Source organism: Sceloporus occidentalis, unplaced genomic scaffold, assembly GCF_023333645.1.
Source record: "Sceloporus occidentalis isolate IW3139 unplaced genomic scaffold, rSceOcc1.0.p SCAF_20, whole genome shotgun sequence".
Lineage (NCBI taxonomy): Eukaryota > Metazoa > Chordata > Lepidosauria > Squamata > Phrynosomatidae > Sceloporus > Sceloporus occidentalis.
The window spans coordinates 1,331,425-1,359,075 of NW_028317000.1; the positions used below are offsets into that span (position 1 = coordinate 1,331,425).

Below are 27,651 nucleotides of genomic sequence, written 5' to 3' on the forward strand. Positions count from 1 at the left end.
AATCATAGAGTTGGAAGAGACCGCAAGGGCTATCCAGTCCAAGCCCATTCTGCCATGCAGGAAATCCAAATCAAAGCATCCCTGACAGATGGCCCATCCAGCCTCTGCTTAAAGACCTCCAAGGAAGGAGATTCCACTACACTCCGAGGGAGTTTGGTTCACGGTTGAACACTATAGGGATCTTAGCTTTAAAGGTTTCAATAAATGACTGTTCCCTATTTCTTATGTAGTAGGGAATTATACATTCTTTAAAAGCAGAAGTAGATAAAGCGAGGGGGAAGGACAAGGGACTGTAGCAGTCTACACTTGTTCATGTGGTAAGCAATCATGTTTTCCTGTTGCCTTTGAACTGCCTTCTGTGTCTGCTTGTCTCTTCCAGTGATGAATTCATATTCAAAGTAATTTCTCATTTCTCCACCAGATCCTTGTTTATGAATCATCTTCTTGCTGTCCTTCTTATGGAGTTTTGCTGAGATAAATGAATTGAAATGTGTGGTTGCATCTTCCGAGGTAAGAATCCTCTAAATCAAATTTGTTTTGGTTGTTAAACTCTTTGAATGAAGCTGCTTGAAAATAAGATTAATGAATGGGGCAAAGGATCCACCGAACATTTACACTTTAAGCCAAAGGATCCCCAGCAGCTGTTGGTGCAGAGAAAGTCCCAGTTAGAGTTGCTTGTGTTCATTTGAAACGTTGATGTCTTTTTGGTTGCCTTTCAGCTGTCTTGCATAGGACTTGTTCCCTGTGGCTCACCAAATCTCTTATAGTATACTTTCATTATTAGTCTGGAAATTCTATAGTGCCAGATTACTGATTCTGGGATGTCACTGACATAAATTCATGGAGTTTGAGAAAAGGAGGAGTTTTGTTGTCAGGTCATTAGATCTTAATGCTGACTATTCTTCTCTGCTCTTTCACTGTAAATGTTTTTTTTTTTTAAATCATGTCTCACTGTTTTTCATTTTCCAATTGTACAAGGAAGATAATGCCACCCGTGTACCTAAGTTCCCTTAACCCAGGGGTAGGCAACCTTTTTGAGCCGGGGGCCGGGTTGCTGTCCCTCAGACAACTGGGGGGCCCGAAGCCAAAAAATAAATAATTAAATAATTTTTTTTAAAAAATTTAAATATATAAATAAACCAGGACAAATGTAGGACAAAATTTTCAAATGGAAGACACTTTTTTTTAAAAAAATGGAGGACACGCAAAAAAAATTGCTGATTTTTTAAAAAATGTTAATATAAATGCATGTTTCTGAGGCTTCTATAGACAATTGCCCCCAAAAGGCCCCGGTGGCAATTGGCGGCAGGACCGGGCTGGGATCGGTCCCAAGGCCTTGCCGGGCCGCATCCGGCCCGCGGGCTGCAGGTTGCCTACCCCTGCCTTAACCGTACCTTCTCCTATGTGAATCTACCCACCAATTAAAAGGTCCGAAGACCTTTACAGAATGCCCTTGTCCATTCAGGCTAATTGGTTTTCGTGATCAGAGAAAGGGCCTTCCTTTTGGTGGCTTCCAAATTATAGAACTTCTTTCATGTTTTCTCGGCACTTTTTAAAAACTACCCTTTAAGTGCCAGGCAAAGTCTACCCTGCTCTCTCATTCATTTAGCACTTTTTATTGTAAACTCATTTAATTGCCTTTTATTCACGTTTTCATTTTGCATTTTAAATAGCTGATTTTATTGTTTTGTCTGCCGGCCTCCTCTGCTGATTTTTCTGTGGGTTTCCCCCTCCCCATCCCTTTTCTTCATCTGCATTGTATGTTAGAATTATTCCTTATTATAAATTGATCTATATCTTTATTTTGCAAAACCTGTGAAGAAAAAATTTATAACATAAAATACTTAATAATATTTAAGTATCTAATAATAGCCACTTGAATGTCTGGACAGTGTGTCCTTCCTTAGCAGTGGAAAATAACAGCAGGAGTGGAGGTTGCCAGAACTTCTTCAGAATACATACAGCAGAACACAAACTGTTCTGATTTCTTTTCTCAGTACCTGCCTTTTCAGGCCAAATACGGTATATATGTTATTTTTAAAATCAATGTGAGCCAGTATAAAGAGTGCCAGGGTTTGCACTATTGGAGTGCGGGGATTTTTTTGAACATTGTGCCTGATGATGGAGTGAAAGAAGTAGCCGCGTTTGTCTCTTGCAGCATAAAAAAGGAGGAAGGGAGAGGGAGGGAAAGGAAAGAAAGAGCATAGCAGCACCTTTAAGGCTAATTGGTTTTTATTTTCACATGAGGTTTTATGGATATAAACCCACTTCTTTGGATGGTTTGTCCTGTAGTAGATTATTTCTGGGTATTGATCTTCCCTTGTTGATTTGTTTCTTCACCTCCTTAGGTGGCTATTGTAGTCTGTGAAATGTTTGTTGTAAATTCAAGTTTTTAGTCTTTGTCATTGTGGGTCACAGCAGACGTGGTTGTATTGGAGGGTTTGGCTGTAAACCATGTATTTTGTAATGTGCTCTTGGTGGAAACTGGAGATCTGTAAATATGGGTAGCGATGTGGGTTCTCAATGGAGCATGGTGGGTAGAAATCCATTGTGCAGGTGCACAGTGGTGTCAAGAAAGTGAAGTGGTTATGTGGATTGTTCCAGGCTCAAGCTGATAGTAGAATGAAAGTGGCTGAAATCCTGATGAATCTTCTTGAGAGATTGATTTCTATGTGTCCACATGACAAAAATTTCATCAAGATATTACAGGTGATTTCTGGGTACATTGTGCTAAGAAAGCTCTGATAATGTTATCCGCCTAGACGTTCCTATCCCCTCTGAGCTTTGCTGTGGTACTTGCAGTGACTGGGGGTGGGGTGGGGAATGGCTTTTTCCTGCCACAATATATTTTAGTGGGTTGTCCCTGTTATTATTTAAAGTATTTTGGGTTGTCACTGTCTTGATTGAGCAATTAAGGCCCATTGGGTTTACAAAAGACTGCTAAAACTGCATTGTTGATTATGCATTATCACAGTTGCCTGCAGCTGAAGACTCTCTATGGGTGTATGTCTGCGGGAACCCACATAAGGACTGCTGCACATCAACACTTACCATTTCTATCAAAGTGTGAATTTTTAAAAATATTGCTTTCAGAATGACAGGTGAACAGAAGCTGCTGCCAAAGTATATTTAGTGAGTAGCACAATCAGAAAAAAGCTGAAGTAAATAATGAAGGGAGTGATCCTCAGTCTCAGTGGTAATGTGTTGACTTTAAATGTCTCCTTCCTTAGGGGTCTTTAAGCAGAGGCTGGATGGCCATCTGTCGGGGATGCTTTGATTTGGATTTCCTGCATGGCAGAATGGGGTTAGACTGGATGGCCCTTGCAGTCTCTTCCAACTCTATGATTCTATGTGTGTTTTTTCTGCAGTGATGGGGGCAGGGTTGTTCTTAGCATAAGGCAGAATGATAGGTGCTGGGGACAACCGCGTCCAGCTATTTCATCCAAGTCTTCAGGCCATTCCTGTCACTCCCTCCCACAACTGTGGAGGACAATGTTGTGTGTTCCATGCAGCCTGTTCAGCTCCTTCATTAGTCTGCTGCCCTGAGAAACTACAAAGGACAGCTTCCCATTTCCATTGTTAAAATGCCATTGAACTGCCAGTCCAGTTAGTTTCTATACATGGACTGGAGGGGGCCACCACCTTGTCCATCACATCAGTCAGCAAACTGAATGGTAATGAGATGTGGCTTGTGTCATGTGCCATGATTTGAAAGTGAGTAGATGCCTTGGGCTACAGGCAATTAGCTGCCAAGCAGGTCAGAAATACATATGTACAGGTCAGCAGCACAGCAACATGTGCCCCTGCACACCACAAAAGGAGGAAATGAGCTGCATACTAAGAAAGCAATAGGTAAAATAGATTTTCCTCCATTTTGCAAAGAAAAATAATATTATACTATTGTTCCCCCTACACCCCCCCCTCCCCAAATCTATACACACCTCTCTGGAAATACTGAAATACTGATACATCTCTTCAGGATTGCAGATGCACTGTCTGGAGTTGTCACCACTACAGATAACAATGACAACAGCAGAGCTCCTCTGATAGTAGCCTGGCATTCTTTCTCTCCGTGTGCCCTGGAATTAATGTTCTGGGGCATTGTGGAGGCTAGAGTTGTAGCAATAATATGGGAATGCATGGGTGGGGATTTCACCTGTCCTATACTCTGCCCACCAAAGTTTGAGCTTGGCGAAATGTTCTTGGTGAAATGTTCTTGTTGAAATGGCAACTATACAGAGAGGAGGGAGAGCAGGAGGGAAAGAAATATAGAAAATGTTGAGTTTAGTTCTGGAACCAACAAGGTGAGCTACAGCTCTGGAAACTGAGCTTTGCAAATGGTGTACTAAATCCAATTGCTAATCCTAAAGAAGTTCTATTGAGTCACTGGAATTTACCTGGCAGGGGTTGAGTTGCTAAGTGCGCATTGATTCAGTGGGTCTGCCCTCACTGGGACTGCCAGTGAGATTGAGATCCATGTTAACGGGGTGTGTTGCACACAAGCAAAGCTTTGTGTTTTAAATTATGCATTACTGGACACAAGTTGTATGCTGTATCATTGCTGCATGTGTGACCTGAATTTTAATACTGCAGTCTATCTGGAGTAATTGTTTGTTTCTTGCCCAGCTCATAAAGGCACTTTTTGCACTAATGTTGGAATACTCTTGAAAGATACATGTCTTTGTGTGTGATGAATACCTTATTTATCAAGCTTGAAACTTTTTTTTAAGAGAAGGGGTTTCTTCCTACCCTAAAATCTGCCAGATCTCCAAAGAGCTGTAATCCTGACATGTTCCAAGAACAAGCTGAGGTAGTGTTCATCCAGGAAGAGGCTGACTGTTTATATTTAAGGCAGCATAGATGTGAGTTGTGTAAGCAGGTGGCACATTAAAATGCATGCATGATTTCCTACCAGGATGTAGCTGTGTTTTCACTGGCACGCCTTTCCCCTTGTAAGGAAAATGGTTAGTCAGTAACAGTTGTGTTTTGAGTTATTTTGGGGAGCAAAAGACAAGAAGGAACAGATTTGTAGTGTGGGATCAGTCCCTTTTCCATATCTAGGCCTACCATTGCCCCACTGAGATTGGAAGCAGCCCGTTTAATCTGGAACCCTTCCTACTTTTCATTTGGGATTTGGAAGCTTTCAGATTAAACAAATATATTATTGATAGAAGTCTGACATACGGTTTTGCTACATTTTTTGTAACCAATTATGATTTTTTCCCCTAGCAGCTGTATAACCTGCTGGTGAAGTTATTTTCTGGAATGGAAATGGAGGGATGAGACGGGAAGAGCATTGCTAACTGGATTTCTGATGCCATTTAGTTGCATTTCAAGTTATGAGCCAAAATGCCCCTCCTGTTCTGCTACCCTCCTTTTAAGAATATAAGCTGGGAAAAGGAGTTTGATAATTTGGTGAGGGGCCATCAAACAATCATCCGAGAGGCGAACAAATCACCACTTTTTGTTCCGAATTGGCTTCCTGGCAGTGTAACATTATAAAGTGGTATAATAATAAATCCAAATCAAACGGAGGACCATGTACTTTGGAGCCAATATTTATTGTCTTCCATCAGTCCCTCATGGCAACGAATACTGGCATTCCATCTGTGATTTCAGGGAATGTGATAACTGTGCCTGATCCATGGAAGTAAATCTGGGTGAGGATGAAAATTTCACCTAAGATTACAAAGGAGAATTTGCAGGAGTTTTTGCATACTTCTCAACTATTTATTTATTTATACATACATACATTGATCTATTTGCATTTCAGGACTTCTTTAGTGAAAGTGTCATGAAAACTATTTTCTTAAAAAAGAAAAATCCCAGTGTTTACAGAATTAGCGAAACTGACCAATTTTGTCAAAGGCAATGATATCAATGAATTTCTTAAAATCGGGAAACCTTTTATGGATTATATGAAAAATTTGAGGGGGAATATAGTCATATTAGGATTCAATGTGTAATTATTACTTTTTTTCTTTAGGATGTTTTTCTTGTTGTCTCTGTCCTAGAATGGATAGGATATGATATTTAGAGGAGCTGAAATAAGATAGATGTATTCAAGTGTGATCTATATGAGTTGGAAGTGTTACAATTTTATGTTTAGATAAAATAGGTGCTTAGCAAAGGTGGGGAAGATTTTTAGTATTGTAAGTTTTTCTATTCTTTTCTGTTTCTTTTTGGTTCTTTATTTCTGTTTTTTGTTTATTTGTTTCCTTTACTTAAGTTGTATATTTGTATGTCTTTTATGGTTTCTTTGGGTTTTTTCCTTTCTCTCCCCCCCCCCCCCCCCCCGTTATGTTCACAATTACTGAAACTATTAAGTGACTGCTAAATAATTGTCTTATTATGTCATTGTTGAAAAGTTAATAATTTTTTTTAGAAAAATCCCAATGTTTTGCATAAAAAATACAATTTTTAATGCATAAAACTGTTATTGCTATTGCTGATAACAAGGAAGCATTGGTCATTTTGCTCTCTCTTGGGAATGAAAAAAATGCTTCAACTGATAATTATGATGTATTAAGACACATGTTCTCATTGATGATAATATTTAAAAAAACACAAATTCTTTGTATCATGATTCACTACCGACAAAAGCAGCAGGGAATTACAGTGCCTTGCATCAGCAACTTAGGAATTTATATATGGTTGTCCCATGTAATGAGCCACTAAACTGCATGCTGTGGTGTCTACATAGCCAGTTTAGTATCATTGCATTGTAGAAGCATTCATTCTCTTTTGACTTTACATATTAGCTTGAAATTGATTTAATTGGAATTGATAACATTTGATGCACACAAGTTACTCAGTACTAGGAAGGTATTTTCACTATGGCACAGAAGTTAAGTAAACTAACACAAAGTGGCACCCCCCCCCCCACCAAATCAATAATTGGCAGAAGCACCTTTGCAATCAATTACGCTATTTTTGTTAAGTTTCTGTCCGCTTTGCAAATCTGGATCCTGATGTCTTTGTCCATTCTTCTTGGCAAAATCACTTCAGCTCTGTTAAGTTGGATGGGGTCCACAGGTGAACAGCAACTTTCAAGTCTTGCTACAGATTCTGTGTTCTGGGCTTTAATTAGACCATTCTAAAATATTGAAGTTCTTGTTCGTTACCCACTCTAGAATTGCCAGATTGAAAATAGGAGACAGCACCTCATAGAATCATTGAGTTGCAAGAGACCGCAAGGGCCATCCAGTCCAACCCCATTCTGCCATGCAGGAAATCCACATCAAAGCATCCCCGACAGATGGCCATCCAGCCTCCGTTTGAAGACCTCCAAGGAAGGAGACTCCACTACACCCCAAGGAAGGAATGTGTTCCACTGTCAAACAGCCCTTACTCTCAGGAAGTTCCTCCTAACGTTGAGCTGGAATCTCTTTTCCTGGACCTTGCATCCATTGCTCCGGAGCAGCAGAAAACAAGCTTGCTCCCTCCTCAACGTGACATCCCTTCAAGTATTTAAACAGGGCTATCATATCTCCTCTTAACCTTCTTTTCTCCAGGCTAAACATCCCTAGCTCCCTAAGTCATTCCTTGTAGGGCATGGCTTCTAGACCCTTCACCATTTTAGTTGCCCTGCTTTGGACATGCTCCAGTTTCTCAATGTCCTTTTTGAATTGTGGTGCCCAGGATTGGACACAATATTCCAGATGAAGCCTGACTAAAGCAGAATAGAGTGGCACTATTGCTTTTCTTGATCTAGACACTATACTTCTATTTATGCAGCCTAAAATTGCATTGGCCTTTTTATCTGCCGCATCGCACTGTTGACACATGTTCAATTTGTGGTCTACTTGGATTCCTAGATCCCTTTCACATGTAGTCTCTTTCAGCCTTTATTGGTTCAGGTTCTGTTTAGTTTTGTCTGTGGCACTATGTTCATTACAAAACATAATGCATTTTACTTTCTGAAACAAATCTGTAACACCAGAACACCATAAATAATAAACAATAAAGCGATCTCACCCCATTTCCAGAGTGGGCTGTCCAGATGATGGTTGGCATGATCCATGCCAAATCTACACCTTTTCAGCACCTCATGGCATTAATCAGGAGGGGGGGGGGAAGTTGTGATTTACTTTGGACATTGGCTCATGTGTGTGGACTCCACTTCATGCTGACTTCAAAGTGGTGCTGGGGGGAGGAACCTGGGTGAGTTGGTGGATGATGCTGGGAAGTGGCTTCCTAGGCCAGAGGATATTTGTCCTTTTATGCAAGGAAATGCCTCTGTCCTTGTTTCAGTTTTACTTTGCAGTGGTCCCTCTGTTACCATTTTCTTTGCAGGAATTAATCAGATAAACTCATATCAATATCACTGTTAGATTCGCAAATCTCCACTCAGTAGGATGTATGAAGCCCCACCAAACCAAGAGAAAAGAGGCAGAGGAGGGTTTTTTTGGAGCAGCTCAGAAACCCTTGACCTCATTACTGTTTGGGGGAAACAGACTGTCCAGGAGCAACTCTGTGAATCGCACCGGAACACTGATGTGTTTGAAGGGACTGCAGAGCAGATGTGGGCCAAGGGACACAACCAGACAGCAGAAGAATGCTGGACGAAAAGCAAGGCCCTCCAGAAGAAATGATGTGACATGTGCAAAGACAATGTGCACAGTGGCCATTGTACAGTTGCCATGCCCTGTTTTGAAGTGTTGGACAGCATCCTCTATGGTGATGCCACCATCCACCACAAGTGCCTAGCTCACAGCACCACCATTCAGTTGGTATCTGTCAGGCAGGCCTCCAGCATCCAGCTACTGTATGATAGCTGGATGCTGGCGGGTATTCTCAGATAGATGTGCATGTCTTGCCCCATGTCATTGGGAACAGCCTCCACAGTGTTTAGGAGCCTTGTTTCTCCTCTCAATATATAGATGACACAGAGGACTTTCAGAACCCCAAGGACACAACCAGGCCCCTGGCCCCTGTGAATCCTTTGACTGACACATCAATCCAGCAAGGAGAGGGGACCTCTGTCTCTTCTGTGGGGAACACACTATAATGACACAAAGTGATAGCAAGTGAGGAAAGCCATGGGAAGCAGGCAGTAGCAAGTTGGGTTTGAGCTGCTGTGTCAAGCAGGGTGTACAGCCCATTTGAAAACTGACAATAAATGCATTCCATCATATGACTGTATTAGTTTTGATAGGCATGATATATGGCAGAGAATGCGATTAACTGCTCATCCTGTAACTAACACCACAGTCCCATCCAAACGGTGCACACACTAGGGTCCACTAGGGCAATGCATGCGGGATCTATCCTTCCTATGTATGTGCACTGCCCAAATAGCCCTCTACCTTTCCTAGCTTTATTGTTTTCTCTAGTGATCCATGCCCTCTCATTATGTGGCCAAAATACAACAGCCTCAGTTTGATTATCTTGGCTTCCAAGGAGAGTTCTGGTTTGCTCTTCTATTTGTCTTTTTGGCTGTCCATGGTATCCTAAGCACTCTTCTCCAGCACCACATCTCGAATGCACAGGTTTTCTTTCTGTCTGCTTCCTTTACTGTCCAGCTCTTGCATCCGTACATGACGATGGGGAATACAATGGCCTGGATGACTGACTTTAGTGCTCAGTTTTATATCTTTACTCCTCACGATCTTTTCTAATTCCTTCATACCCAATCCTAGTCCTCTTCTTGTTTCTTGACTGCAGTGACCACTCTGGTTAATGTTTGATACTAGCTATGAGGATTCTTGGACTGTCTAGATTTCCTCATTGTTTAGATCGACTTTATGTATTTCTTCTGTGGTCATTATTTTAGGGTTTTTAAAGGGTTTTTTTAGGTGTTTTTTTTCAAGTGCCTACCAATTTCTTAATCAGTTCTGTTAAACATACAAACAGACAAACATATATGGGAGAAAGCAAACCTGACAAATTCATCCGCTCCTAATAGTTGGGAGGGGAGAAAACTGTAACCTAGTCTGAACTTTTCAGAGAAAGGGTGGGATAAAACTATGCTGAAAATGTTCCCATTCCCCTTCCATCTTGAATCGCCAACCTTGCGATTGTCAGAGATGACATCTTAACCGATAAGCCATCATGTCCCATAAACTAAATGTACTAAGTTTATAATAAAGTAGGAGGTACATCTAATAGAATTATAGAAAATACATGCATTATCTTCCCTCATCATTAGTTTGAGACTTATATATACAAAATATTACATCTTCAAATTTAATGATAATAACAGGGGTAAGAATAAAAATATGAAAAAATAACATCCATCTGCATTTCTCATTTGAAAAAAAATGCTGACTGCAGTCCAGGCTTTGTTATGAAGGCAGGTTCTACTGCTATTTTAATTTAAAACTTAAGTGAAGGAAAAGAGGTTTCAGCCATTCCTTTTCTCCCCTGGAAGATCCAGCTCCGTTCACAAGTATGGTCATTCAGGAATGTAAGACATAGGGCCTAATGTCATTAGCTGTTACATATATGGCTCTGCCATGTAACTGGTTTTGCAGCTCATGGACTTTCCTAAGGAGGTGTGTGTACATTGACTGTCTAGACAGCCATAATCATAGCCCATGTTGGCTCAGCTTCATGATGACTCCCACGTTAGCCACAAATGAAAGTGGTCAAGTATAGAAATGGAAAGCAGTTGGACATATAATTCAAACAGTGGCTGTTCCGAGCTACTTCAGTGTCCCTTTCAGAAAACAAAGATTTTTGGGTAGAAGGGTAATAATTGATGTTGAAGATGTGAGGGTTATAATTTCAAATTTGACCCATGGTTGTTGTTTTTTCTAAACTGGATATATAAAAACATGTCCCCATATCATGGGCTACAGTATGGAATGAAACTTGACCAGAGGTAGGAAGGATGAACTTCCCTACTGCTGGAAGAGACATCATGGTTCAGTGAGAAAGCCCTGAATATTTGGTTTTTCATCTTGAACAGGGTGCCTGAAAGCAATGCAGTTGCAAAGCTTCAATTGAAAAATAGCTAAAACTAAGGCCCTAAACAGATAGGCAGGAAAGTGCAGCTTCTGGCTCCTTTCAGGACCAGGTGTGCAGATGACGCATGCCCCCAGAGCGGCCAGAGAGCATGCACAGCTGGGAAAAGCTGGCCAAAAAAGGAGCAGCAAAAAGTTAATCCTTGTTTGCTGCCCATTTAGGATTGCAGTAGTGGCCAGCTTCGGGACTGCCGTGTCCAGTCGCTGTGGTCCTGCGCCTATCAGGATGTGACTGGTGCTGGAGCAGCCTCTGGCCAGTTCAAGCTGCCAGTCTGCATGACCTCTATGTTTATATTTATCTGTTTTATTTATTCCTGTCTTTCCTCCAGTGAGCTTGAGTCAAGACAATGTTTATGACTTTCCCTTTTCCCTCTTTATTATCAAAACAATCTTGCAAAGTAAGCTGGGTTGAAGGAGACTTACTGGTCCAAGATTAAGCAGTGGGTTTCACAGCTTGGACCCAAATTCCAGTCTAATGCTCTAATGGCTGCACATTTTTCAAATGTAGGCTTTTTATAAGGTGATCCATCTCTGATTCTGCTTCTGTTCAGAAGAGGGAGCCTTAAATGCAGAGCTCAGTGTACTATTGCCTTTTTGTTTATTCCTTCCTTACAACCATAGAATTGGAAGAGACCTCAAGGGCCATCCAGTCCAATCCTCTCTTATGCGGGAACACACAATCAAAGCACCCCCGACAGATTGACTATCCAGCCTCTGTTTAAAAACCTGCAAAGAAGACTCCACCACACCCTTATTGCTCTTACTGTCAGCAAGTTCTTCCTAATGTTGAGGCGGAATCTCTTTTCCTGTAGTTTGAATCCATTGCTCTGGGTCCTAGTCTGTGGAGCAACAGAAACCTTGCTCCATCCTCAATATGACACCCCTTCAAATTCTTAAACAGGGCTATGATATAACTTCTTAACCTTCTCTTCTCTAGGCTAAGCATACCCACCTCCCTAAGTCTCTCCTCATAGGGCATGGTTTCCAGACCCTTCACCATATTGGTCATCTTCCTTATTTGGTTCCTGTGTAGATAATCTGGTGCTAGAGAATGTGCAACATAGGTAGGAAAGCAACTAGTTTCTCAGAGCTAACAGGCTCAAGAATGGTAGTCTTTGGGGAATCCTGATCAGAGGTTTTTGGGGGGCTGCATAAAGGCTCCTCACAAGTGGTAAGACCTGTGTTTGGAGCTAGAGTTTCTTGTTTGTTTGTTTGTTTGTTTCTGGCCTTCTCTGGCCTTTCCTCAGGCAGATTGGAGTTTGAGCTCCTAATGATATCTAGGGAGTTTATCAAATGGGAGGAATTTCTCTTAAATTCGAATGAAAAGAAAGTGGGGTCAGAATGCATTCACTTAAAGTTGCAAGTTTCGCGTAGTTACATGAATACGCATTGCATTCGAACTGGCTCCCCATTGCCCGAAAACAGCATGCCATTGCCTGAATTTGCGTGTGGCAGTCTATCACGCAATAATGTGAAACTCCATGATTGCATTCGGACTGACTTCCCATTGCCCAAATTTGTGTGTAGTGGGTTATCATGCAATAACGTTAAACCCCATGATTGCGTTCAGATTGCCATTGGATTATACTTCCAATTCCCCTTGTCTGATAAACTCCTAGGAGTCCAGCATTATGGAGAGTCTAAGGATTATGGCAGTTTATGCAGTCTTTTCTCTTTAATAGATACCTTTCCAGAATAAAGAATGTGAATCTGGTGGGTCTTGCAGCTTTACCGTGTTCATTGAGAACATGAATGAAGGGGAACCATGTGTTTCAGAAGGTGTCTTTGAGCATGTCTACATGAGGAGGAAAACCCATACCCACCTTTAACCTGGTGTGATCAGTCTAGATGATGTACAGCCAGGTCTGCACCAAAACAACTTCTTTAACCTTAATAATAATAATAATAATAATAATAATAATAATAATAAATTCTAATTACTCCAGAACTTCCAGGAAACTCTGTTGTGATCTTGGGGGTTTTGAAGTGTGGACAGCTGGATAGGTTTGAGTTTGGGGCAATCCAGTTGTCCAGACATCGCAGACACCCACCGGGACAGATTGGTACTGGCAGCAGGCATTGCCATTTCTTGTCCGCTGCATTGCTCAACCATGTAACGCCTCCCCGGCGCTTCCTCTGCTGCTCCCTCACAGGCCAAACAGTTCCCTGGAAGAGCTTTGCTGATGATGTTTCTTCTGGGGAGGTCAAAATGGGGTACCCAGGCATGTGATCAATGAGGAGGGTGTTCATCTACCTGGATTATTTCAGATGGTGCAGATGTGCTCTTCTTCTCCAGTGCCCTCCAAAGCTCCAGATGCATTAGTCAGCTTCTCCTTTAAGCAAGATTCCATGTTCGTGCCCACCTGCTTTGTGTATTTACATTTTTAAACCCTTTTTAGTGTGTGAGAGATATCTGTATGGGCTGCTGCAAGAAGAAAGACGGGGAAAAAAGCCTTCTTTGCAACAGATCTTGATTTGGCCAAAGAAAACAGAGAGTTATAAAGGTTTGTTAAAAACATTGTTTGTAATGAGCAACATTATTTTTAATATCATTAACCAGTAATGGTGTACATCTTTACACTATATCTATAAATGAGGAAAAGTCCCCTTTTCCCTAAAGCCTCTTCAGCATAGAGGGGAGGCAGAACAAGTTGTGCCCCCGCCTTGATCCATGGGGAGAGGCGGGAAATATAAAGATGTTGTTATTATTTTTTAACTAATTCTATTCCGTTTAAGAGGTGTATAATACAACCTGTATAAAAATTTTAAAGAACGTTCTGTAACTGAGACTGATATAGGTTTTTTAGGCTGAGGATTTCAGCATTTGAGTGCATTCCTGATCTCTTATAAGTGTGTTAAAGTCCTCCTAGCTTAACTGGCATAATGCAGTTTTGACAAGCAGGTTAAGCATCCACAAAGTATGAATAAAATTTGAGCATAAGACCTAATGTATCAAACATTTGTTCAAATAGTTAAAGCTCTCAAATAAATAGTGTCCATTGCCAGTGAAGTCACTTGTTCCTCATGTAGCACAATTTAGTTGCAATTTGTTCTCTAGTAATTGGCCTACCATTGTTGATTAAATCTTGGACTTTACATACACCAGCATTAATCTGATATTTAAACTGGGAAATCTTGTCAAGGCTACTGTATAGACTCGTGTATAAATCGATGCCGTGTATAAGTCAAGGGCAGGTTTTGGGGCCAAATTCAAGGATTTTGAGATGACCCCTGGATAAGTCGAGAGTAAAATGTGGGTCTCAGTATCTGTTGGGAGACAGTTGAGCTGGGGAGAAAGCTTCAGAGGTGAGTGCTTGCTCTCCTTCCTCCTCTACAGCCCAGCTGTCGCTTTGGAGGACACCCAGACTGGGGAGAGGAAGAGAGGCAAGCGTTTGCCCCCAGCCTTTCCCTGATCCAGGTGTCTTCCTGCCTTTGGAGGACACCCAGACTTGGGAAAGGAAGGGGGCAAGCATTTGCCCCTCTCCCTAGCCTTTCTCCAGCCCTGCTGTCCCTTCAAGAGACAGCTGGGCTGCGGAAGAGGCTTGAGAGGGAAGCCGCTTACTGTATTGCCCCATATATAAGTCAACTCACTTTTGGAGGGGGGGTAACTTTTTGGGCATAGTTCTCGACATATAGTTGAGTTTATAAGGTATATAGAAGTTGTGAAGCATCAAGATGGGGAGATAGAGGGGAAGCAAGAACTTTCATTCAACTCTCTCCATTTTTCAAAAGTAATTAGTTACCTTTAGAGAATTTTAATGTTCATCCAGCTAGATAAAAAAGTTCATGTGTTCTGAGATATTTTTGATTCCATCTGACGTCCAAGGCAATGCTTCTTCTACTCCCACCTGCATCCCTGAATGTCAATAAGGAAGCATTATACACTACCCATTTTTTCTTCCTCTGCCTGGGAGGACAGAAGTAGCCCACTGTCCTTACATGCCTTCTGCAATAAAATGTGTTTGTGTTGCAGTAGTTCAACAGAAAATTACTATGGGCCAAGTACTGATCCTGCAAACAGCAACAGCAGGGATATAATTAGAAGCCATTTTGACAGGAGTCAGCAATAAATGTCCAGGTTTGTATTTTGAAGGCAGTTCTCTTGAGTCTTTGCTGACTAGTTTTCTTAGTCCATAGTTGTCATTTACAGTCATCATATTCATTGGTCAAAGCTCCATTTTTTAGGAACAGGAAACAGCCCTTGCACTCTGATGGGTTGGATTCATGTGATGAGAAAGGTTTCCTCTTTACTAAAGTTTTTATATGCTATATATGTATGTCTCTCTCTCTCTCTGTATATATATATGTATATGTGTGTGTGTGTGTGTGTGTGTGTGTGTGTGTGTGTGTGTGTATAAAATTTCAAATTAAACTGAACTCTCTAGAAGAGTAGCAGCTCATCTACCTACTTCTTCCCATCAGCCTTTGCTGTAGGTACTGTGAGCAAAAAGCAGCTGGGCTGGGAGAGGCAGCCTTTGAGCCAATGGTGTATACCTTGTTGCATGTGCAGTTATACCAGGTGGAAGGGAAGAGAAATAACTGTGGAGATGGAGGCAGGAGGGTCCATAGTTGTTACCACAGTGTATCTGCAGTGTTTGTCTTCCTGCCAGAAAATCTCACCAGCTGTACCTGCAGCAAGTTCAAATTGGTAGCTTTCTTGGAAGAAGGTCAGTGCAGCACAGTTACACATTGATTCCCTTCAGTGCGTCAGAAAACATTAGGACTGTTTGAATGCAACACAGGGAGAACGGATTCTCCAAAACCAACAGGAAGATACTGCCAAGCAAAGTGAAGAAGACTGTAAAAGCAAAGAAACACACAGGAGGGCAGTCACCGTCAGGAACAGATTACAGAAGGCATTCAGAACTAAGCAATCACTTCCAACATCTTCATGAGAATAGCAACAGTGAAGATGTTCAAACAGGAGATCAGCAAGGGATACCACATGCCAAGGAAGGAGTCAGCATAACTGCCAACCATAACAAGGAGAAAAGAAAGTGCTGGTGGATGGGGACTTGTTGCTCAAGTGTATAGAGACATCTGTGTGCAGTCTTACAAGATGAATTGGGAAGTGTGCTGTCTTCCTGCTACATGTATCCATGATGCTACCAAGTTGCCAGAATTCATCAAAAACAGAAATCAGCGCAGATCATATTATAAAAGTCTGGAAAAAATGGCAATACACATTCAATTTTTTAAAAATCAAATCTTAGAAGGAGGAAGGTCTGAACCATGGGGTTATGCAAACATTGCTCTTATAACAACAGAAGGAAAAGATCCAGAAGAACCCCAAAACTAGAGACTAATTCCATTATTAAACGTAGACTATAAAATCTTCACAATTATAATGCCAAAAAGGCTAAAAGGAATACTTCAAGATTTCATCCACAAGGATCAAACTGTCTTCCCAAAATACTTTTAAAAGACAACATGAGCACTGTCCTAAATATCATTGGATACAAGGAAAACATAATGAAAATAAGCTTGTAATTATCATTTTGGAAGCTAGAAGGCTTTCGATAGGTGAACAGGCTATTTATGTTGGAGACCTTAGAAAGAATGAATGTGGGTAGAAACTATATTAAATGGATCAAATCAATATATGAAAACCAGATTGCTCAAATTATAACCAATATTTGATATGGTGGAGTGGCCCTTTTTCTTTGTCTTACTGCAAGAAATGGAGTTTGAGATTAACTTTTCTGGGCTTCTTTGCGTGCTTTATGAAGACTCACAGGCCTCCATACATGTCAATAGAAGGGATTCCTTTTGATTGTGCTCCAGAGGGGCACCAAACAGGGATACCCCCCTCCTATTATTTTTCCCCTGGCAATTGAGTCACATCTGGAGGCAATTAGACGTGGTTTTCAGATTAATCAAAGAGTACATAAAATTAATTTTTATGCCAATGACATTTTATTGCTCTTAAAGAACATAGAGCCGTCTTTCTCAGCACTTGAAGAGACCTTGCAGAATTTTGATAGATATACATGTTTTCATATAAACTGACAGAAGTCTTTGTTGCTCTGTCTGAATTCCTCAAGACATTTACAAAAGGAGGGGCAGGAGAAAACTAAGTTTTCTCCAGTTTTTAATATCTAGGGTCTTAATAACAAAGGACTTGTGCCAGATGGCGCCCCATAATTATAAACATCTTATGAAATGGTTGAAGGAGAAACTATGGTGGTGGAAGTCTTTTCATCTCTCCATGCTGGAGCGGTTAGCATTATTTAAGATGGCTGCATTGCCAAAAATTCTATTCTTTCTCCAGACCATCCCTTTGCATCCCCCCGAGCAATATTTTCATATCTGTCATCAGAGATTAAACAGTTTATTTTTGAATGTAATACACCCAGGTTCTCCAGGAGTGTTAGACCAGGAGTGTTAGGGTTGCCTGAACTGGAATCTTATTTTGGAGTTTATCAGACAAGGGAAATTGGAAGTAAAATACAATGGCAATCCGAACACAATCATGGGGTTTCACGTTATTGTGTGATAGACTACCGCACGCAATTTCGGGCAATGGCAAGCTATTTTCGGGCAATGGGAAGTCAGTTCGAATGCAATTCGAATTCATGTAAATTTGCTGAACTAGCGAATTCACGTGAATGCGTTCTGGCCCCACTTTCTTTTCATTTGAAATTTAGAGAAATTCCTCCCATGTGATAAGCTCCTTTGATGCCATCAGTTTTTCCAACAAAAAGACAGACCTTCCTTGGAGCTGGCCTCCCTTGGAGAGTTCAGTACCTTTTCTTTTCATCTTCACCTGGGGAGGGTAGTTTGAAGAATTAACAACCCTTATTTATATCATACTATCACGGCCTGGAAAAAGTGGAGACATATTCTTGCTCCAAGCACTTAGCCAATAGAACCAGTTGTTTCTCATTCCCGGTTTGCAGTGCCCGAGTGATGGTTTTGTTTCCATCCATGGTACAGCAAGGGGTGCGGTCTTTATGGTGACAGACCTATTTGTACATGGTAGACCCTGGCCCTATGAGAAATGACTTAGGGAGCTGGGGATGTTTAGCCTGGAGAAGAAAAGGTTAAGGGGTGATATGACAGCCCTGTTTAAATACTTGAAGGGAGGTCATATTGAGGAGGGAGCAAGCTTGTTTGCTGCTGCTCCAGAGACTTAGGACCCAGAGCAATGGATGCAAGCTGCAGGAAAAGAGATTCCAGCTCAACATTAGGAGGAACTTCTTGACAGTAAGGGCTGTTCGACAGAGGAACAAACTCCCTCGGAGCGTAGTGGAGTCTCCTTCCTTGGAGGTCTTTAAACAGAGGCTGGATGGACATCTGTTGGGGATGCTTTGATTGAGAGTTCCTGCATGGCAGAATGGGGTTAGACTGGATGGCCCTTGGGGTCTCTTTCAACTCTATGATTCTGTGATTCTATGATTCTGTGATGCTATGGAAGACCTAGATAGCACTAAATAAAAATTAAATGGGTTTGCTGATCACTCTATCTTTTCACAATAGGGACTGAGTCCCATTACTAAGCAGTTAAAAGACCATATTTACTTCTCACCCTGGATTGTGTCCCTATTCAACCATTCCTATCCAACCATCCAGAGTTGTCTCAAATCCAAACAGTGTTTATTCTCTCCAAATTTAAAACCATCAGCCATGCTGGAATCCTGTTGTCGATTCCCTGGGAAGACCATTAGGTCTTTGTTACACTTCAGCAAAGTTCCAAGTACCTCTCGAGGCTGGGAAATCAGATATAATTAGAAGTCCCAGCTCTAGCCTTGTGTGTCCACAGGAGGTCACTTTCACTCATTGAGTCCCCTTCAGATGTAGTATTCAAGATGATGCCTGACCAAAGCAGGATAGAGTGGCACTATTACTTCCCTTGATCTAGACACTGTACTTCTATTGATGCAGTCTAGAATTGCATTTGCCTTTTTAGCTGCTGCATCACACTGTTGACTCGAGTTCAACTTGTGGTCTACTAGGACTCCTACAAAGCTTTCACATATACAGTTGTCAAGCCACCACTTGCACCCCATTAACCAGGTCATTCTTGTTGGTTAAGGTCAGATCAAAAATGGCTGACCCCCTTGTTTCCTCTTCCACCTTTTGGACAATGAAATAGTCTTACAGGCATGTGAGGAATTTGCTAGGCCTTAACATTTTGGCTGAGTTTGACTTCCAGCAAATATCAGGATAATTGAAATCCCCCATCACTACTACGTCTCTCCTTTCTGAGTCATCTCTTCAAGAAAGGCAACATGCAATTCCTCCATCTGATTTGGGGGTCTGTAGTAGACTCCCACCATAACATCCTTGTTGTTTCACTCCCCTTTAATTTTTTTCCAGATGCTCCCCACCTGGTTTCCAGGATTGAAGTCCTGGCTCTCATCACAGGTGTAAACATATCTGACATATAAGGCTATTCCTCCTCCTCTCCTGTTTGGCCTGTTTCTGTTTAAAAGGTTATACCCCTGTATTGCTACATTCCAATCATGAGGCTCATCCCACCAGGTTTCAGTGATGCCTAGTATTTGCTTTATTGTGCTAGGAGTTCAAGTAAATCTTGTTTATTTCCCATGCTCTGTACATTAGTGTAGAGACATCTAAGACCATGGGTCCACCCCACTAGCTGCCTGTGTAAAGTTTTTTCCTTCCCACTGTTGGGTCCTTGCACTATTTGCCTTGTTCCTCTATAAAAGTTTGACCCGTATCTCCAGGCCTTGATGTACTCCTGCCTTCCAAAATACTGTCTCCCTTCCCTACATAACTCAGTTTAAAGCCCTTCTGATCAAATTTTTGAGACTATTTGCAAAAACATTCCTGCCAACTGGCATTAGATGAAACCCATCCCTTGCCAGAAATCTTCTCTCATGAAACCATAGCCAATGAGCCAAGAATCCAAATTGTTCTTCGCAGCACACTTGTGGAGCCAGTTGTTCACATCTGCTATTTTCCTCTCCCTTGGAGGACCAAACCTTTCAACTGGGAGATGAGATGACAACCTGTGTTGCTTTCCATTCTGCGTTTTATGAATTGGCCAGGTGCCATAAATAACCTGTGCATCCAACTTTTTCAGCTTCCCCACCAAGGCTGCATAATCCCTTCTGATATTCTGAAGGCTGTGCCTTGCAGTATCCTTGGTTCCCACGTGGACTGAAAAGAAGGGGTGATGGTCAGTGGGCTTGACAAGTCTTGTCAGCCTCTCTGTCACATCATGGATTTTTGCTCCAGGGAGACAACACACCTTCGCAGACATCTTGTCAGACCCACAAACCACTGCTTCTGTACCCTTCAGCAAGGCACCCACCACCACCACCACCACACACTTCCTTTGAGGCTCAGCAGTGGCTGATCCCTGTTGTGGTCCTCCCAGGTTTCCCTGCACTGTCCCTGAGGACTGTCCTTAATGCTCTTCCTCATCATCCCTGATAAGGGAGAGAGCTTCAAATCAATTCTGTAGCTGGAATCTCCCAGAACAATCCCTGGTTTCCTTACTTCTGTGTGTGACATCCCTCCAACTGTCTACCTGCTGTGTATGTGAAGTGACTTCCACCCCAGCAACTTCCTCTGTGTGTTCCTCTTCCAAGACAGTCTGTTCCATTCTGTACAGGAAGACCTTTTGCTCCCTAATGTGCTGAAGTATAGATACTTGGGCCTCCAGCTGCTGGCCCTCCTCTTCCTACAGGGCTACCAACTTGTGATTGGTGCAGGTGAAGTTCCCCACATCCATAGGCAAGAAACAAGCATGCCACAAATGTTGCAGGTGACTGCAGCAGCTCCCTCAGTGTCCGTATTGAGAAGTCTTAAAGAGGCATTGAAACAAGACTGTGGGCTTTCCCTTCAAAAAGTCCCCCATTAAACACCCACATAAAGGACCCCTGCGGTCCTGGCCTTTTCACCAATCTCTGTCAGTGAGCTTTTTGAATGGAGCTATAGCTATATAGAGAACTGCTGGCTGCTAGCTTCTTCTGAAGGCAAGTCTCTGACTCACTTCCTCCAAGCAAAAGCCCCCCAAAAGCCCCATAAAGGAAAAAAAGGGAAAAATTAAAGGAGCCTTCCTCACATACTGTTCCCAGCTCACCTTCTGTTCTGTGCTCTAAGTCTTCCTGACTGTGAAACTTCGCACACTGTTATGCGCATGCCTCTGGCTGCAGTTATATAGAGCTATGCTGCTAGCTCCATTCCTCCCAGTGACTCACAGAAGCGACTCACAGAAACCTCACCTCTTCAGCAACAAAGACACTCTCCCAAGTTTGTCACCCCTTAGTCTTCTCTACACTGGTTTGAACATGCTCCACTCCCTGGACATTTCTTCATATGTTTTGCTCTCCATATTATCTTCTTTGTTGCCTTTTTCTGTTGCCACTCCAACATGTTTATACTATCCTCCTTAAAAATGGGTGCCTAGAAATGAATGCAGTACTCCAGATAAAGCCTTATCAGGACACAATGTAGTATTATTTCCCTTATCTTGGAAACTACCATTCTATTAATGCAGGCCCAACTCCATCCTTGCTCATCTGTTTATTTCCCCACTACACATTCACCCTAGATCAAAAGAAAGTAGCTCCAGTCTATGGCATGTTTTCTTGCTTCCATCCAGTCATGAGGAGTGGAAAGAGTAGCCAAAATATCTTGCATTCCCAGAAAAAGGTAACGATAAGGAGAATTCAACAAAGCTGTGCCTTGACTTGGGAATCCTGTGGGTATGTCTGTTTTACTAAGTCTAGAAGTAAATGGACATCCTCTTCTGGAACATACTCTTGTTTTCAATCACTACATGTACCTCACAGATTGATTATGCATTTTCGGTTAGTGGCAAGGCTCTGTGTCTTTTCCCCCTAGCCTCTGGAGAGTCTGGAGAACAGATTTTTGCATTTGACTCTTTTGACTTTGTCAGCTCTCCCTATATATATGTATTTGAGGGAACATGGTTGCATTTCAATTTCAAACTTGAATAACCTTGTCTTTTAGCACTGTTATGAAACAGAATTATGAGCATAATAATTCATTGGTTTATAGAAGTTGTCCTCCTGAGTTGGCCTAAGCAGGAAAGTGAGTTCGTGATCACAATGTGGGAGACAGACAGGTACATGTGTATGAGTTTTGGATTATGTGCAGTTATATTAATTGAATAAAAAAGCCAATGAGAGCACTGCTCTTTACATTTGTAGAGTTAAAATAAAACAAGCCTGCCCTTCTTGATGTCATATATTGACACTAGACAACTTTCTACTGATACAAACGTTTGTCTCAATGTTATACATATCTTAAAAGGCAAGTGCTGTCTTATAGCCAGGTGAAGCACGATTTTAACATTTATGTACTTTTATGCACTTTTTAAAGAATTAACAATGAAGAGAGCGGCTATAAAAGAACTGGAAAAGATCCTAAAATGCAAAGATATAAAACTGAGCAAAAAAGTCAGAATCATACAAGTCATTGTATTCCCTGTTGGCATGTATGGATGTGAGAGCTGGACAGTTAAGAAAGAAGAAAATCAATTCATTCAAGATGTGGAGCTGGTGAAGAGGGCTGCAGATTTCATGAACAGCTGAAAAGACAAACAAATGAGTCCTACAGCAGATCAAGCCAGAAATCTCCCTGGAAGCCAAGATGACAAAACTGAGTCTATTGTACTTTGGACACATCATGAGAAGGAAGGACTCAGTAATATTGGGAAAGGTGGAGGGAAATAGGAAGAGAGGAAGGCTGCATGCTAGATGAATGGACTCTATTAAGGAGGTCACAAGTATGAGTTTCTAGGACCTAAGCATAACAGTGGAGGACAGGGAGTCTTGCTGTCTCATCTGTAGGGTCAACCATGGGTTGAAATTGAAACAACAAATGTACTTATTTATTAACAATATCCGGAATCATATATGGGAGTCTGAGGATGTTTGAACTGGGCAGCCCTATAAAATCCATATCCAGTAAAGGGCTGTGATTATGTTACTAGATAGGGGAGCCATCACAACAAGACTGATGCACATAAAATATCTATTTAAAAATAGATTCTATTAAAAATAGTTGCTTCTTCCACATTCTGGACAATGAAATGGTCTGCAAACAGGTGAGGAATTTGTTAGACCTTAAATTTCTGCCAGAGTTTCTGTTACTATGACATCTCTCCTTTTTGAATATGTGGTCATCTCTTCCAGGACGGCATCATCTAAATCCTCAGTCTGGCTTGAGATCTGTAGTAGATCCCCACAATGACATCCCTATTGTTTCTGTCTCTCTTAAGTTTTTACCCAAATGCTCTCAACCTGGTTTCTAGGATTGAAGTTATAGATTTCTTCATAGGGGTAAACATCCTTGACATTAATGCTGCTACTCTTCACTTCCTATTTGGTCCATTTCTCTGAAATAGTTTATGTTCCTCTATTATATATTTGAATCATGAGACATCCTGCCAAGTTTCAGTGATTCCTATTACAGTATATAATATTTGCTTCACTGTGTTAAGGGTTCCAATTCATCTTGTTTATTTCCCTTGCTCTGTGCATTAGTGTAGAGAGATCTTAGAGGATGGGTCATTCCTCCCAGCTGCTTAAGGTTATTTAAGGTTCCACTGTTGGGTTCTTGTACTATTTGCCAGGTTCTCTCTATAACAGTACAGCTATTGTCTGCAGCACTTGATAAACTGTCCTCAAGAATACTGTCTCTTTCCCATGCAGGTGATGCAATACACACAAGAGCTGTATAAAAGAGATGACACATGGAGCAAAGAACCATACAGAAATGAACCCCAAAACCTAAAAAGCGGGGTGGAATCTGCAGTAAGAGAAATTGGGAAGAATAAATCACCAGGAACAGATGATATTCCAATTGTATTGCTGCAATCTACACAAACAGAATCAACCCAAGTGCTAAGCAAAATATGCCAACAGATATGGAAAACAAAATAGTGGCCAATAGACTGGAAACAGTCAATATACACCACCATCAACAAAAGGAGAAGACACAAAAGACTGCAGCAACTTTAGAACCATAGCATTAATTTCCCATGAAGCAAAACTACAGTGCGCCTGCACTATACTCAGCTTTGAGCTTATGCGCAATGCTGTGTAGAGCCACGTGGGAGTGTGTGGGGAGCATGGGACAGCACATCCCATTCGAATGAATGGTGTGCGTGCCCGTGGCGTGCATGCGCTGCCGCATTGCCACCGCATGCACGAGCCCCATTCACTTGAATGGGGCTCAAGCATACGTGATATTTGGCTTACGTGGGGGGAGGGATGGAACAGATCCCCCGCGTAAGCCAAGGGCGCACTATATGCTCAAAATTCTGCAGCACAGACTCCACCCATACATAGAGAGAGAAATTCCAGAGGTACAAGCAGGGTTCAGAAAAGGAAGGACCATATTGAAAACATACAATGGTTAATGGAGCACATCTGATGAAAAATCTGTGCTGATGAAAAATCTCTACAAGAGGCTACTGTCAGAAGAGAATTTGGGGAAACAGAATGGTTCCCAGTTGGCAAAGGGGTCAGGCAAGGCTGCATCCTTTCACCCTATTTGTTCAACCTATATGCAGAGACTACCATAAGAAGGGCAGGTTTAGTCCCAGAAGAAAGAAAAGTGAAGCCTGGTTGAAGGAACATTAACAATCTAAGATATGCAGATGGCACCATACACTAGCTGGCTAGCAGACAACAGCCTAGATTTGGGACAGTTGTTAAAGAAAATAAAAGAAGAAACTGCAAAGTTGCGCTTTGGTCATATTGTGAGAGAGCATGATTCACTGAAAGGGACATTGGTGCTGGATAAGATAGTGTGCTGTAGGAAAAAGGGAAGATTTACAGACAGATGGACAATAATCATGAATCTGCAGGAACTGAATAGGGCTCTGGAGGAGAGGGTCTCCTGGGGATATATTATTTATGGGTCACCATAAGCCAGGGCTGACTTAAAAGCAATTAGCAAAGCAAAACTTTACCCTCTATTTTCCATCTACTTGCTATAATAAGGCCATATATTGTACTATGGATATGGAATTATCTGTACAGGAGGTCAGTTCACTTCCCAGGATTTTTTTCCTGATAGCTTTACCAAAGCCATTTCTTCCCAGCAACTAAACACCATTTTCAGCTGAAACAGTCATCTCCCCTAAAACACTCAGTGAAGTAGTCAGAAAAAAGCAGATGCTGGAGAAAGCAGGTAGAGATGGCTATGCATCCAAGTATAGGCCATGGCAACCACATACAGATATTTGTCAATATGCATTTGCCAACATGCATAGAACACTGTTACAATATGTTACCTCCTCACCAAGCGGTACTTATTTATCTACTTGCATTTACATGCTTTTGAACTGCTAGGTTGGCAGAATGTGGGACTAGTGATGGGAGCTCATCCCAACATATGGCACTTGGGCCTTGAACTGCCAACCTATGATACTCAGAATTGGCATCCTAACCACTAAGCCACCATGTCCCGCTATTTATTAATGAATTGATGACCAATAACTAGATCATTTGTGCAGTCATGTTGGCCACATAGCCACCAGAGTTGTCTTTGGAGTTGTCTTAGTAATGGAGATGAGCACTGCACCCTACAGTTGGTTGCGACTAGACATTCATGTCAAGGGGAAACCTTTACCTTTAGCTTTACATCCATGAACTCAACCCTTTGTCTGGAACTGCCTCATTCATGACCTTACTTTCCAATCATGTTTCCCCATCTCATCTGTATTAATACAGACTAGAACAGGGTTAAAATCCCTGCTCAGTCATGAAAACCCATTGGGTGACTTTGGGCAAGTCACAGTCACTCAGCTTCAGGGGATGGCAATGGGAAACCCTCTCTGGAGAAACTTGCCAAGAAAGCCCTGTGATAAGTTCGCCTTAGGGTTGCCATAAGTCAGAAATGACTTGAAGGCAAACAGCAGCACACACCAGTGCAGACAGCATAGAAATATAATCTAAAAACATAGTCAGTTATGCAGAGCACTCTTTTCATCTGCAAGGGTTCAGTTCTGGGGTAGCTGAGGGGGCATGGATGAGGAAAAAACTGCATGCTCAAGTCCCCTTATAGTAAGTGGGTGGTGATTTGTGCCTGGCCACACCAGCACAGCCATGTGCATGCATTGCCATTGACTGGTGGTGCAGTGGTTAAATGCCTGTACTGCAGCCACTCACTCAAAACCATAAGGTTGCGAGTTCAAGACCAGCGAAAGGGCTCAGGCTTGACTCAGGCTTGCATCCTTCCGAGGAGGTTGCTAAAATGAGTACCCAAATTGTTGGGGGCAGTTAGCTTACAGTTGTAAACCGCTTAAACACTGTTAGTTCCGTATGAAGTGGTATATAAATGAAGCTCTTTGTTTTGTTTTGACAACAAGGGACAAGGCGATCCGTGAACACTTGAATCTGCAGATGGCTAGCCCACTGATATGACGGGCCAACTGTAGTTTTAGTACCAAGTCACCCAAAAGTAGTTATTTTTTTAAAGTAACTATTTCCTGTTTCTCAAAGGTAACTACACGATACTTTTTAAAAAGCTGGAAACCATAAATCCCTTGCCTTTGGTGCAAAATGTGAGGGCAGAAGTTAGCAATCCAGAGCACATAGCTTGAATCCAGGGTTATAACTTCTCCACTGTTTTGTGACGCCACGTCTCTGTAACAATAATATTAATGAAAAAGAACTGAAATTATTCCTTCTGATGTAACAACTGTAATGTAATATAATTTTACCTTTATTATTATAAAAATAATTGTGAGTAATTTATTTATATCAAATTGGACTGCTGATAAATTTGTGATGTACATGAATCAATGAAAAGATGGACTATGCAAGTATTAACAGTGCAATCCTATAATTTTACCTAGAAGCAGTGGTCACTAGTAGCCCCTATGCAAGTGGGGTGATGGATCTAAATGCTAAAGGGATCTGAACTGCAGAGGAGCTGTCCAGGGTGCTCAGTCTATTTCAGGGTTAAGGTTTACTATCCTGGACATCTCCTTTAAAATTCAGATTAAAAGCAGGAGCACTTCCCCATTGATAGGAGAGCTCCCAGCCACCAGTGCCCCAAAGTAACTCATAAAGACTTCAGTGGGATTTGCTTCCTCATAATTGTTTTTAGGATTATTGCTTAAGTGTTATTGATTATTAATAAATAAGATGTGTTAATTGGAAAAGCTACCCTCAGCCCATCAGCATAAACCAGCAATGCTGTTGCAGTGCCAGGAAACATATATTGAGGATAAATCAGACGGAGGTTAATGCACACCAACAAATTACTTTTTATCTACTATTTTTAAAAACAATCTCCTGTTATCTAGATTGGCAAAGCATGCCATAAACATGCCATGAGGGTTTATGCAAGTCAGTCGAATGAGAATACAGAGTCAGTAAAACCATATCACAGATTCTTGGTTGAACTGTGCTACTTGCACTTCAGGCTGTAGATAGAGAGCTGCTTTTTAAAAGTGTGTAAGTATGTATGTAACTAATTTTTATACAGAAAACTAGCATAGCAAGCAGGGTGGTAAATTCTAGCCTAGTAATTTGCCTGATAGGTTATTCATAGAATCATATTTTTTTATTATCATATTATTTACTTACACCCCTCCTTTCTCCCAGTATAGGGACTCAAGGCAGTGAATAACAAATTTAAACCAATACAAAGTCATTGAAGTGTATAAATATAACATTTAAAAAACAATTAAATTTTTCAAAAGAACAACTATGCATGTTGATTTTCT

At 41.5% G+C, this 27,651-nt stretch overlaps 1 protein-coding gene across 1 annotated transcript in view; it reads left to right on the forward strand.

Moving 5' to 3' along the window:
- Positions 1-435: 435 nt before the first annotated feature.
- HIVEP3 (HIVEP zinc finger 3) overlaps positions 436-27,651 on the forward strand; it is a 151,486-nt gene continuing 124,270 nt past the window's right edge. The window contains exon 1 of the mRNA XM_089482931.1: positions 436-510. The gene's annotated coding sequence lies outside the window, so the exon portion shown is untranslated. The remainder of the gene's footprint in view (positions 511-27,651) is intronic.